The sequence below is a fragment of the Acipenser ruthenus genome, unplaced genomic scaffold (genome assembly GCF_902713425.1).
Source record: "Acipenser ruthenus unplaced genomic scaffold, fAciRut3.2 maternal haplotype, whole genome shotgun sequence".
Lineage (NCBI taxonomy): Eukaryota > Metazoa > Chordata > Actinopteri > Acipenseriformes > Acipenseridae > Acipenser > Acipenser ruthenus.
In genome coordinates, this window is record NW_026708233.1 from 1 (window position 1) to 13,148 (window position 13,148).

Below are 13,148 nucleotides of genomic sequence, written 5' to 3' on the forward strand. Positions count from 1 at the left end.
TACACCTAGATCTCTCGAACATGTCAATGAGTCAGCCCTTAATAAACACTGTCCGTGTTCATTTCTGTGTATATGACATTGTCTATAACCAATATCTGTTATGTAAGCGTATTGGTATGAAACCAATCGCAATTAATGCGATCCGTGTTTTCAGTCAGTTTGATAGTTTTAATCAATCATCGAAAAAGCAGCAGTGCTTTGCAACTGTAGTTCATCTTTCTTACGTTTTGGTAAGACACCCACTCAGAACGTGTCCGCTTCCTCCAGCCCCCTAAGGAACACTGGAGCGGTCATCAATAACAGCGAGCAGTTGGTCAAAAACAACACTCGCTGTCTTCTTCACGCTCAAAAACGAACACTCTCACTCTTCCTCGTGGGTAGCGAGCCCAAACACTTTCAAAACGCATTTCGCTAGCAAATCACTATAGAAATGATCCCTGAAAGTATTGTTTTATGGGCAAGTGGCCGCCCGTCTCCCTCCAACTCTGAGTGGCACCGGTAGCTGTGCCGGTGACAAATAAACAGGAGCACTTTCATATAATGCAATTGCTGTAGCCCAGTGAGTTGTTACAATAACATTTCAAACTCATTCCAGACTGCAGGCGGTTAAAAGCTTAATTGGGTTCAATTTTTTGGTATGATTTAAAAAGTACGAGCCAGTTGCCTCATTTGCATTGCCTGCCTTCCTCCTTTGCACTGTGACGTCTATCAAATGTGTGCTTAAAATCTGATGAATACGATTCCCATTTGAACCGTAAATATTTTAATTATACGCATACAGTGTTCTGTTGGGCTCCGAGGGTGTTATCTAATAAAACAACGTAATCGGTGAGCGCGTTCGGCTTAACCAAAACGTTGCTGTTTCAAGCCCACGCAGGGACGAGGCATTCTTTTTGTCAATCGCCTTTCTGTCAAGCCAGTAAACCTGTATATAATAAGAAACATTCAACAGCTCGGAAACACCATAATAGAATCCAATGCGTTTACAAATGTGTTTGAAACTGTTCATTTTTCACCCAAATGCGGTTCTCAAAAATTGTTTTGCCTACATTTTTCTATTGCTATTATTATTTTTTCCAGAGTAAGACGAAAAAGCAACATCCATGAAATAGGTAAACACTGCTACAGCGTTTGAACTGTCTCAACAAACGTTCAGCTCTAAAACGTGTACATTGAAAGTCTATTAACATCTTTAACACAATCATGTGTGTTCCAATAGCGGCTATTCCACATGGTGATCAATAAAGTGAATGCTGGCTTTGTTCACATATTAGCAAGACGTTTTCAGGATTCACGCATATTCTGAACAAGCACACTAGAATATGGTAATGAAAGGACAGGAAAATAACAGGTTTATTGGCTTTGGTCTTGTATCGTCACCCTGACTACTGTCAGGTAAGGAAGTGGCATTAATCAAAACGTAATTATGTAAGGTTACCAATGCGCAAATACGAAGCATATTAAAACTTCTTCACAATCTTAAATCTTCCCACATGCATTTCAAACACTTACTGATAAGTACGGCCCTTTCCAATGTAACTGCTTTGTTTGAACACCAAAGATGGCTTGGATATTTATGAAACCACGATACTATTGTTCCCACTTTCTTTAGAACTACCAAATGTGCGCTTCCCATGTCAGCCCTAGTGGCCTAATGGCTAAGGCCACTGGCCTCCTAAGCCAGGGATAGTGGGTTCGAGTCCCATCTGGGGTGGGGTTTTGTTATAAAATCGAACATAATTGTGTTATGTTTTATTGGCATGTGATATTTTGTAGATCTTGTTATCTGTTAAGTCCGCTCACGCTAGCCACAACGTGCTTGAGTGCTGTGGCAGCAGCCATGAAGCAAGTCAGTTTTTCAGTTGAAATCAAGATCTACTTTGTTTTTTGTGTATGGGTGGTTTGAAAAGATCACTTAAATTGTTACGTATTTTGAAATAAAGATGTATTCATTATTATGAACGTTGACAGAAAGGATATTGTATTTACATTTCCCACGTGTGCTTGCCTTGTATAAATCGATGGAGTTTCAACAAAGGCATTTGACTTCGGTTCATGTTAGCCTATACTGCCATCTGCAGCATTACCGCGGGTGTCTTTTACTTCTTTTGACAATAATATGGATCATTTCACAGTCCAATGTAAGAACATGTAGTCGTGGCCGAGTGGTTAAGGCGATGGACTAGAAATCCATTGGGGTTTCCCGCGGCCAGGTTCGAATCCTGCCGACTACGTAAGCTTTCTTTTTAATTGTATGTGTTCATTCCTAATACATGTTTAAAGATGAGGAATTTGAAATATTACTGGTTCTACTTCATATCGCACCGGTTCATTTTGTTAAAGAATGTTCATTTTGGCACCATTCCAAATGCTGTGGTTTCTTTAAAGAAGAAAAGTCATGGCCCGTACGGGGATCGAACCCGCGACCTTGGCGTTATTAGCACCACGCTCTAACCAACTGAGCTAACCGGCCACACACATGGAGCGCGTTAATAAAACCCGAGAAAAACAAGGCCTGTGGACATTATGATTACCAAGATGTTATGTTAAACTCAACAATAACACATTCAAAGTATTGGAAAGGCATAATTAGAGGTCTCATCTTTATGAGGCAGTTTAGCAGTGTGAAGAAAGTGGCGAGGTGCGGGCTTGCGGTGACTTTCTCTCATTTAAAAAGCTGTGATTTGAATACTAAAAAGAAAAACATGTAAAATTACCAAGCATTCGGTGGACGTTTTAGAAATAAATTAACAAGAACTGTTGTCAGAAGTGGGGTTCGAGCCCACGCCTCCATGGAGACTGCGACCTGACCACAGCGCCTTAGACCGCTCGGCCATCCTGACTTACACCGACGACTTTGCACAACGCTGCAGCACACTGCTGAACCTCCCATGTCTGACGCTGCAGTAAATCACCTGGCGTGTGCGTGTACTTGTTCTTTTTCTGTTTATATTAAGGAGGGCGACAGGTTTTGTCGCATTTTGTATGGAATCACAAGGACACTCCTCTTACTGAAAGAAAATATACTGCAAACAGAGCGATCGCTTCACGGTTTGAATCAAAATCAGAACAGTCTGTTAGCAAATGAACTTCATCAAAAAACCACAAAGGCATTACATAAATGTTACAGATATATTTCGTAGACAGAACAGTTGTAACATATTTGAGTACATTTCTAAACAATCTGCTAATAACAGACATAATCTCAAAGCGCTATAATTTATTTTCAGATCTTATGAAAGACAAGTATGGTTGCGCATTATATCACAGAAAACAGGATAATCCTAGCGCTTCATTTAATCCCTCGGGTTGTACCATATGGAGATAGAAGATCCATTTGGATTCACATTGTAATAGTTTTTGATCGAGATTATCACGTCCTCGAGCTTGAAATATTTTTTGTATGCTGCGGTATTTCAGATCTGAAATGGAATGTTTGGCATCTACGAAATGTCTAGCTAGTGGTGAATGGATATCTTTTCTCCTAATTGAACTTTTATGCTTGCTCATCAATGCGCAATCGTCACTGTCTAGTAGTTTTACCAACATATTGCAAATGGCAAGGACAAAAAAACAAATAAATGACATGCGTTGAAGCACAGGTCATCACTTGTAAGACACTGTACTCTTTTTTCGTTGTATGGCTTGTAAAACGCAAACGCATTATCACAGGCGGCACAATTACGACATGGAAAATAATCCAGTAGATTTGTCCAGTACACCTAGATCTCTCGAACATGTCAATGAGTCAGCCCTTAATAAACACTGTCCGTGTTCATTTCTGTGTATATGACATTGTCTATAACCAATATCTGTTATGTAAGCGTATTGGTATGAAACCAATCGCAATTAATGCGATCCGTGTTTTCAGTCAGTTTGATAGTTTTAATCAATCATCGAAAAAGCAGCAGTGCTTTGCAACTGTAGTTCATCTTTCTTACGTTTTGGTAAGACACCCACTCAGAACGTGTCCGCTTCCTCCAGCCCCCTAAGGAACACTGGAGCGGTCATCAATAACAGCGAGCAGTTGGTCAAAAACAACACTCGCTGTCTTCTTCACGCTCAAAAACGAACACTCTCACTCTTCCTCGTGGGTAGCGAGCCCAAACACTTTCAAAACGCATTTCGCTAGCAAATCACTATAGAAATGATCCCTGAAAGTATTGTTTTATGGGCAAGTGGCCGACCGTCTCCCTCCAACTCTGAGTGGCACCGGTAGCTGTGCCGGTGACAAATAAACAGGAGCACTTTCATATAATGCAATTGCTGTAGCCCAGTGAGTTGTTACAATAACATTTCAAACTCATTCCAGACTGCAGGCGGTTAAAAGCTTAATTGGGTTCAATTTTTTGGTATGATTTAAAAAGTACGAGCCAGTTGCCTCATTTGCATTGCCTGCCTTCCTCCTTTGCACTGTGACGTCTATCAAACGTGTGCTTAAAATCTGATGAATACGATTCCCATTTGAACCGTAAATATTTTAATTATACGCATACAGTGTTCTGTTGGGCTCCGAGGGTGTTATCTAATAAAACAACGTAATCGGTGAGCGCGTTCGGCTTAACCAAAACGTTGCTGTTTCAAGCCCACGCAGGGACGAGGCATTCTTTTTGTCAATCGCCTTTCTGTCAAGCCAGTAAACCTGTATATAATAAGAAACATTCAACAGCTCGGAAACACCATAATAGAATCCAATGCGTTTACAAATGTGTTTTGAAACTGTTCATTTTTCACCCAAATGCGGTTCTCAAAAATTGTTTTGCCTACATTTTTCTATTGCTATTATTATTTTTTCCAGAGTAAGACGAAAAAGCAAACATCCATGAAATAGGTAAACACTGCTACAGCGCTTGAACTGTCTCAACAAACGTTCAGCTCTAAAACGTGTACATTGAAAGTCTATTAACATCTTTAACACAATCATGTGTGTTCCAATAGCGGCTATTCCACATGGTGATCAATAAAGTGAATGCTGGCTTTGTTCACATATTAGCAAGACGTTTTCAGGATTCACGCATATTCTGAACAAGCACACTAGAATATGGTAATGAAAGGACAGGAAAATAACAGGTTTATTGGCTTTGGTCTTGTATCGTCACCCTGACTACTGTCAGGTAAGGAAGTGGCATTAATCAAAACGTAATTATGTAAGGTTACCAATGCGCAAATACGAAGCATATTAAAACTTCTTCACAATCTTAAATCTTCCCACATGCATTTCAAACACTTACTGATAAGTACGGCCCTTTCCCAATGTAACTGCTTTGTTTGAACACCAAAGATGGCTTGGATATTTATGAAACCACGATACTATTGTTCCCACTTTCTTTAGAACTACCAAATGTGCGCTTCCCATGTCAGCCCTAGTGGCCTAATGGCTAAGGCCACTGGCCTCCTAAGCCAGGGATAGTGGGTTCGAGTCCCATCTGGGGTGGGGTTTTGTTATAAAATCGAACATAATTGTGTTATGTTTTATTGGCATGTGATATTTTGTAGATCTTGTTATCTGCTAAGTCCGCTCACGCTAGCCACAACGTGCTTGAGTGCTGTGGCAGCAGCCATGAAGCAAGTCAGTTTTTCAGTTGAAATCAAGATCTACTTTGTTTTTTGTGTATGGGTGGTTTGAAAAGATCACTTAAATTGTTACGTATTTTGAAATAAAGATGTATTCATTATTATGAACGTTGACAGAAAGGATATTGTATTTACATTTCCCACGTGTGCTTGCCTTGTATAAATCGATGGAGTTTCAACAAAGGCATTTGACTTCGGTTCATGTTAGCCTATACTGCCATCTGCAGCATTACCGCGGGTGTCTTTTACTTCTTTTGACAATAATATGGATCATTTCACAGTCCAATGTAAGAACATGTAGTCGTGGCCGAGTGGTTAAGGCGATGGACTAGAAATCCATTGGGGTTTCCCCGCGCAGGTTCGAATCCTGCCGACTACGTAAGCTTTCTTTTTAATTGTATGTGTTCATTCCTAATACATGTTTAAAGATGAGGAATCTGAAATATTACTGGTTCTACTTCATATCGCACCGGTTCATTTAGTTAAAGAATGTTCATTTTGGCACCATTCCAAATGCTGTGGTTTCTTTAAAGAAGAAAAGTCATGGCCCGTACGGGGATCGAACCCGCGACCTTGGCGTTATTAGCACCACGCTCTAACCAACTGAGCTAACCGGCCACACACATGGAGCGCGTTAATAAAACCCGAGAAAAACAAGGCCTGCGGACATTATGATTACCAAGATGTTATGTTAAACTCAACAATAACACATTCAAAGTATTGGAAAGGCATAATTAGAGGTCTCATCTTTATGAGGCAGTTTAGCAGTGTGAAGAAAGTGGCGAGGTGCGGGCTTGCGGTGACTTTCTCTCATTTAAAAAGCTGTGATTTGAATACTAAAAAGAAAAACATGTAAAATTACCAAGCATTCGGTGGACGTTTTAGAAATAAATTAACAAGAACTGTTGTCAGAAGTGGGGTTCGAGCCCACGCCTCCATGGAGACTGCGAACTGACCACAGCGCCTTAGACCGCTCGGCCATCCTGACTTACACCGACGACTTTGCACAACGCTGCAGCACACTGCTGAACCTCCCATGTCTGACGCTGCAGTAAATCACCTGGCGTGTGCGTGTACTTGTTCTTTTTCTGTTTATATTAAGGAGGGCGACAGGTTTTGTCGCATTTTGTATGGAATCACAAGGACACTCCTCTTACTGAAAGAAAATATACTGCAAACAGAGCGATCGCTTCACGGTTTGAATCAAAATCAGAACAGTCTGTTAGCAAATGAACTTCATCAAAAAACCACAAAGGCATTACATAAATGTTACAGATATATTTCGTAGACAGAACAGTTGTAACATATTTGAGTACATTTCTAAACAATCTGCTAATAACAGACATAATCTCAAAGCGCTATAATTTATTTTCAGATCTTATGAAAGACAAGTATGGTTGCGCATTATATCACAGAAAACAGGATAATCCTAGCGCTTCATTTAATCCCTCGGGTTGTACCATATGGAGATAGAAGATCCATTTGGATTCACATTGTAATAGTTTTTGATCGAGATTATCACGTCCTCGAGCTTGAAATATTTTTTGTATGCTGCGGTATTTCAGATCTGAAATGGAATGTTTGGCATCTACGAAATGTCTAGCTAGTGGTGAATGGATATCTTTTCTCCTAATTGAACTTTTATGCTTGCTCATCAATGCGCAATCGTCACTGTCTAGTAGTTTTACCAACATATTGCAAATGGCAAGGACAAAAAAACAAATAAATGACATGCGTTGAAGCACAGGTCATCACTTGTAAGACACTGTACTCTTTTTTCGTTGTATGGCTTGTAAAACGCAAACGCATTATCACAGGCGGCACAATTACGACATGGAAAATAATCCAGTAGATTTGTCCAGTACACCTAGATCTCTCGAACATGTCAATGAGTCAGCCCTTAATAAACACTGTCCGTGTTCATTTCTGTGTATATGACATTGTCTATAACCAATATCTGTTATGTAAGCGTATTGGTATGAAACCAATCGCAATTAATGCGATCCGTGTTTTCAGTCAGTTTGATAGTTTTAATCAATCATCGAAAAAGCAGCAGTGCTTTGCAACTGTAGTTCATCTTTCTTACGTTTTGGTAAGACACCCACTCAGAACGTGTCCGCTTCCTCCAGCCCCCTAAGGAACACTGGAGCGGTCATCAATAACAGCGAGCAGTTGGTCAAAAACAACACTCGCTGTCTTCTTCACGCTCAAAAACGAACACTCTCACTCTTCCTCGTGGGTAGCGAGCCCAAACACTTTCAAAACGCATTTCGCTAGCAAATCACTATAGAAATGATCCCTGAAAGTATTGTTTTATGGGCAAGTGGCCGACCGTCTCCCTCCAACTCTGAGTGGCACCGGTAGCTGTGCCGGTGACAAATAAACAGGAGCACTTTCATATAATGCAATTGCTGTAGCCCAGTGAGTTGTTACAATAACATTTCAAACTCATTCCAGACTGCAGGCGGTTAAAAGCTTAATTGGGTTCAATTTTTTGGTATGATTTAAAAAGTACGAGCCAGTTGCCTCATTTGCATTGCCTGCCTTCCTCCTTTGCACTGTGACGTCTATCAAATGTGTGCTTAAAATCTGATGAATACGATTCCCATTTGAACCGTAAATATTTTAATTATACGCATACAGTGTTCTGTTGGGCTCCGAGGGTGTTATCTAATAAAACAACGTAATCGGTGAGCGCGTTCGGCTTAACCAAAACGTTGCTGTTTCAAGCCCACGCAGGGACGAGGCATTCTTTTTGTCAATCGCCTTTCTGTCAAGCCAGTAAACCTGTATATAATAAGAAACATTCAACAGCTCGGAAACACCATAATAGAATCCAATGCGTTTACAAATGTGTTTTGAAACTGTTCATTTTTCACCCAAATGCGGTTCTCAAAAATTGTTTTGCCTACATTTTTCTATTGCTATTATTATTTTTTCCAGAGTAAGACGAAAAAGCAAACATCCATGAAATAGGTAAACACTGCTACAGCGCTTGAACTGTCTCAACAAACGTTCAGCTCTAAAACGTGTACATTGAAAGTCTATTAACATCTTTAACACAATCATGTGTGTTCCAATAGCGGCTATTCCACATGGTGATCAATAAAGTGAATGCTGGCTTTGTTCACATATTAGCAAGACGTTTTCAGGATTCACGCATATTCTGAACAAGCACACTAGAATATGGTAATGAAAGGACAGGAAAATAACAGGTTTATTGGCTTTGGTCTTGTATCGTCACCCTGACTACTGTCAGGTAAGGAAGTGGCATTAATCAAAACGTAATTATGTAAGGTTACCAATGCGCAAATACGAAGCATATTAAAACTTCTTCACAATCTTAAATCTTCCCACATGCATTTCAAACACTTACTGATAAGTACGGCCCTTTCCCAATGTAACTGCTTTGTTTGAACACCAAAGATGGCTTGGATATTTATGAAACCACGATACTATTGTTCCCACTTTCTTTAGAACTACCAAATGTGCGCTTCCCATGTCAGCCCTAGTGGCCTAATGGCTAAGGCCACTGGCCTCCTAAGCCAGGGATAGTGGGTTCGAGTCCCATCTGGGGTGGGGTTTTGTTATAAAATCGAACATAATTGTGTTATGTTTTATTGGCATGTGATATTTTGTAGATCTTGTTATCTGCTAAGTCCGCTCACGCTAGCCACAACGTGCTTGAGTGCTGTGGCAGCAGCCATGAAGCAAGTCAGTTTTTCAGTTGAAATCAAGATCTACTTTGTTTTTTGTGTATGGGTGGTTTGAAAAGATCACTTAAATTGTTACGTATTTTGAAATAAAGATGTATTCATTATTATGAACGTTGACAGAAAGGATATTGTATTTACATTTCCCACGTGTGCTTGCCTTGTATAAATCGATGGAGTTTCAACAAAGGCATTTGACTTCGGTTCATGTTAGCCTATACTGCCATCTGCAGCATTACCGCGGGTGTCTTTTACTTCTTTTGACAATAATATGGATCATTTCACAGTCCAATGTAAGAACATGTAGTCGTGGCCGAGTGGTTAAGGCGATGGACTAGAAATCCATTGGGGTTTCCCCGCGCAGGTTCGAATCCTGCCGACTACGTAAGCTTTCTTTTTAATTGTATGTGTTCATTCCTAATACATGTTTAAAGATGAGGAATTTGAAATATTACTGGTTCTACTTCATATCGCACCGGTTCATTTTGTTAAAGAATGTTCATTTTGGCACCATTCCAAATGCTGTGGTTTCTTTAAAGAAGAAAAGTCATGGCCCGTACGGGGATCGAACCCGCGACCTTGGCGTTATTAGCACCACGCTCTAACCAACTGAGCTAACCGGCCACACACATGGAGCGCGTTAATAAAACCCGAGAAAAACAAGGCCTGCGGACATTATGATTACCAAGATGTTATGTTAAACTCAACAATAACACATTCAAAGTATTGGAAAGGCATAATTAGAGGTCTCATCTTTATGAGGCAGTTTAGCAGTGTGAAGAAAGTGGCGAGGTGCGGGCTTGCGGTGACTTTCTCTCATTTAAAAAGCTGTGATTTGAATACTAAAAAGAAAAACATGTAAAATTACCAAGCATTCGGTGGACGTTTTAGAAATAAATTAACAAGAACTGTTGTCAGAAGTGGGGTTCGAGCCCACGCCTCCATGGAGACTGCGACCTGACCACAGCGCCTTAGACCGCTCGGCCATCCTGACTTACACCGACGACTTTGCACAACGCTGCAGCACACTGCTGAACCTCCCATGTCTGACGCTGCAGTAAATCACCTGGCGTGTGCGTGTACTTGTTCTTTTTCTGTTTATATTAAGGAGGGCGACAGGTTTTGTCGCATTTTGTATGGAATCACAAGGACACTCCTCTTACTGAAAGAAAATATACTGCAAACAGAGCGATCGCTTCACGGTTTGAATCAAAATCAGAACAGTCTGTTAGCAAATGAACTTCATCAAAAAACCACAAAGGCATTACATAAATGTTACAGATATATTTCGTAGACAGAACAGTTGTAACATATTTGAGTACATTTCTAAACAATCTGCTAATAACAGACATAATCTCAAAGCGCTATAATTTATTTTCAGATCTTATGAAAGACAAGTATGGTTGCGCATTATATCACAGAAAACAGGATAATCCTAGCGCTTCATTTAATCCCTCGGGTTGTACCATATGGAGATAGAAGATCCATTTGGATTCACATTGTAATAGTTTTTGATCGAGATTATCACGTCCTCGAGCTTGAAATATTTTTTGTATGCTGCGGTATTTCAGATCTGAAATGGAATGTTTGGCATCTACGAAATGTCTAGCTAGTGGTGAATGGATATCTTTTCTCCTAATTGAACTTTTATGCTTGCTCATCAATGCGCAATCGTCACTGTCTAGTAGTTTTACCAACATATTGCAAATGGCAAGGACAAAAAAACAAATAAATGACATGCGTTGAAGCACAGGTCATCACTTGTAAGACACTGTACTCTTTTTTCGTTGTATGGCTTGTAAAACGCAAACGCATTATCACAGGCGGCACAATTACGACATGGAAAATAATCCAGTAGATTTGTCCAGTACACCTAGATCTCTCGAACATGTCAATGAGTCAGCCCTTAATAAACACTGTCCGTGTTCATTTCTGTGTATATGACATTGTCTATAACCAATATCTGTTATGTAAGCGTATTGGTATGAAACCAATCGCAATTAATGCGATCCGTGTTTTCAGTCAGTTTGATAGTTTTAATCAATCATCGAAAAAGCAGCAGTGCTTTGCAACTGTAGTTCATCTTTCTTACGTTTTGGTAAGACACCCACTCAGAACGTGTCCGCTTCCTCCAGCCCCCTAAGGAACACTGGAGCGGTCATCAATAACAGCGAGCAGTTGGTCAAAAACAACACTCGCTGTCTTCTTCACGCTCAAAAACGAACACTCTCACTCTTCCTCGTGGGTAGCGAGCCCAAACACTTTCAAAACGCATTTCGCTAGCAAATCACTATAGAAATGATCCCTGAAAGTATTGTTTTATGGGCAAGTGGCCGACCGTCTCCCTCCAACTCTGAGTGGCACCGGTAGCTGTGCCGGTGACAAATAAACAGGAGCACTTTCATATAATGCAATTGCTGTAGCCCAGTGAGTTGTTACAATAACATTTCAAACTCATTCCAGACTGCAGGCGGTTAAAAGCTTAATTGGGTTCAATTTTTTGGTATGATTTAAAAAGTACGAGCCAGTTGCCTCATTTGCATTGCCTGCCTTCCTCCTTTGCACTGTGACGTCTATCAAACGTGTGCTTAAAATCTGATGAATACGATTCCCATTTGAACCGTAAATATTTTAATTATACGCATACAGTGTTCTGTTGGGCTCCGAGGGTGTTATCTAATAAAACAACGTAATCGGTGAGCGCGTTCGGCTTAACCAAAACGTTGCTGTTTCAAGCCCACGCAGGGACGAGGCATTCTTTTTGTCAATCGCCTTTCTGTCAAGCCAGTAAACCTGTATATAATAAGAAACATTCAACAGCTCGGAAACACCATAATAGAATCCAATGCGTTTACAAATGTGTTTTGAAACTGTTCATTTTTCACCCAAATGCGGTTCTCAAAAATTGTTTTGCCTACATTTTTCTATTGCTATTATTATTTTTTCCAGAGTAAGACGAAAAAGCAAACATCCATGAAATAGGTAAACACTGCTACAGCGCTTGAACTGTCTCAACAAACGTTCAGCTCTAAAACGTGTACATTGAAAGTCTATTAACATCTTTAACACAATCATGTGTGTTCCAATAGCGGCTATTCCACATGGTGATCAATAAAGTGAATGCTGGCTTTGTTCACATATTAGCAAGACGTTTTCAGGATTCACGCATATTCTGAACAAGCACACTAGAATATGGTAATGAAAGGACAGGAAAATAACAGGTTTATTGGCTTTGGTCTTGTATCGTCACCCTGACTACTGTCAGGTAAGGAAGTGGCATTAATCAAAACGTAATTATGTAAGGTTACCAATGCGCAAATACGAAGCATATTAAAACTTCTTCACAATCTTAAATCTTCCCACATGCATTTCAAACACTTACTGATAAGTACGGCCCTTTCCCAATGTAACTGCTTTGTTTGAACACCAAAGATGGCTTGGATATTTATGAAACCACGATACTATTGTTCCCACTTTCTTTAGAACTACCAAATGTGCGCTTCCCATGTCAGCCCTAGTGGCCTAATGGCTAAGGCCACTGGCCTCCTAAGCCAGGGATAGTGGGTTCGAGTCCCATCTGGGGTGGGGTTTTGTTATAAAATCGAACATAATTGTGTTATGTTTTATTGGCATGTGATATTTTGTAGATCTTGTTATCTGCTAAGTCCGCTCACGCTAGCCACAACGTGCTTGAGTGCTGTGGCAGCAGCCATGAAGCAAGTCAGTTTTTCAGTTGAAATCAAGATCTACTTTGTTTTTTGTGTATGGGTGGTTTGAAAAGATCACTTAAATTGTTACGTATTTTGAAATAAAGATGTATTCATTATTATGAACGTTGACAGAAAGGATATTGTATTTACA

The 13,148-nt window shown here is 40.2% G+C and overlaps 12 non-coding genes across 12 annotated transcripts; 3 read left to right on the plus strand and 9 right to left on the minus strand.

Annotated features, from left to right (window-relative positions):
* Positions 1–238: 238 nt before the first annotated feature.
* On the minus strand, positions 239–453 carry LOC131730306 (small nucleolar RNA U3). Its single transcript, XR_009323993.1, has one exon. It is a non-coding gene; the product is annotated as a small nucleolar RNA U3 (small nucleolar RNA).
* Positions 454–2,151: 1,698 nt separating this feature from the next.
* trnas-aga (transfer RNA serine (anticodon AGA)) lies at positions 2,152–2,234 on the plus strand. Its single transcript has one exon. It is a non-coding gene; the product is annotated as a tRNA-Ser (tRNA).
* Positions 2,235–2,399: 165 nt separating this feature from the next.
* Positions 2,400–2,473, minus strand: trnai-aau (transfer RNA isoleucine (anticodon AAU)). The gene has a single exon. It is a non-coding gene; the product is annotated as a tRNA-Ile (tRNA).
* Positions 2,474–2,761: 288 nt separating this feature from the next.
* trnal-cag (transfer RNA leucine (anticodon CAG)) lies at positions 2,762–2,843 on the minus strand. The gene has a single exon. It is a non-coding gene; the product is annotated as a tRNA-Leu (tRNA).
* Positions 2,844–3,955: 1,112 nt separating this feature from the next.
* On the minus strand, positions 3,956–4,170 carry LOC131730307 (small nucleolar RNA U3). Its single transcript, XR_009323994.1, has one exon. It is a non-coding gene; the product is annotated as a small nucleolar RNA U3 (small nucleolar RNA).
* A 1,701-nt stretch (positions 4,171–5,871) lies between these two features.
* Positions 5,872–5,953, plus strand: trnas-aga (transfer RNA serine (anticodon AGA)). Its single transcript has one exon. It is a non-coding gene; the product is annotated as a tRNA-Ser (tRNA).
* Positions 5,954–6,118: 165 nt separating this feature from the next.
* On the minus strand, positions 6,119–6,192 carry trnai-aau (transfer RNA isoleucine (anticodon AAU)). Its single transcript has one exon. It is a non-coding gene; the product is annotated as a tRNA-Ile (tRNA).
* Positions 6,193–7,674: 1,482 nt separating this feature from the next.
* Positions 7,675–7,889, minus strand: LOC131730308 (small nucleolar RNA U3). Its single transcript, XR_009323995.1, has one exon. It is a non-coding gene; the product is annotated as a small nucleolar RNA U3 (small nucleolar RNA).
* Positions 7,890–9,590: 1,701 nt separating this feature from the next.
* trnas-aga (transfer RNA serine (anticodon AGA)) lies at positions 9,591–9,672 on the plus strand. Its single transcript has one exon. It is a non-coding gene; the product is annotated as a tRNA-Ser (tRNA).
* Positions 9,673–9,837: 165 nt separating this feature from the next.
* trnai-aau (transfer RNA isoleucine (anticodon AAU)) lies at positions 9,838–9,911 on the minus strand. Its single transcript has one exon. It is a non-coding gene; the product is annotated as a tRNA-Ile (tRNA).
* A 288-nt stretch (positions 9,912–10,199) lies between these two features.
* On the minus strand, positions 10,200–10,281 carry trnal-cag (transfer RNA leucine (anticodon CAG)). Its single transcript has one exon. It is a non-coding gene; the product is annotated as a tRNA-Leu (tRNA).
* A 1,112-nt stretch (positions 10,282–11,393) lies between these two features.
* LOC131730286 (small nucleolar RNA U3) lies at positions 11,394–11,608 on the minus strand. The gene has a single exon (XR_009323973.1). It is a non-coding gene; the product is annotated as a small nucleolar RNA U3 (small nucleolar RNA).
* Between the last annotated feature and the right edge of the window lie 1,540 nt (positions 11,609–13,148).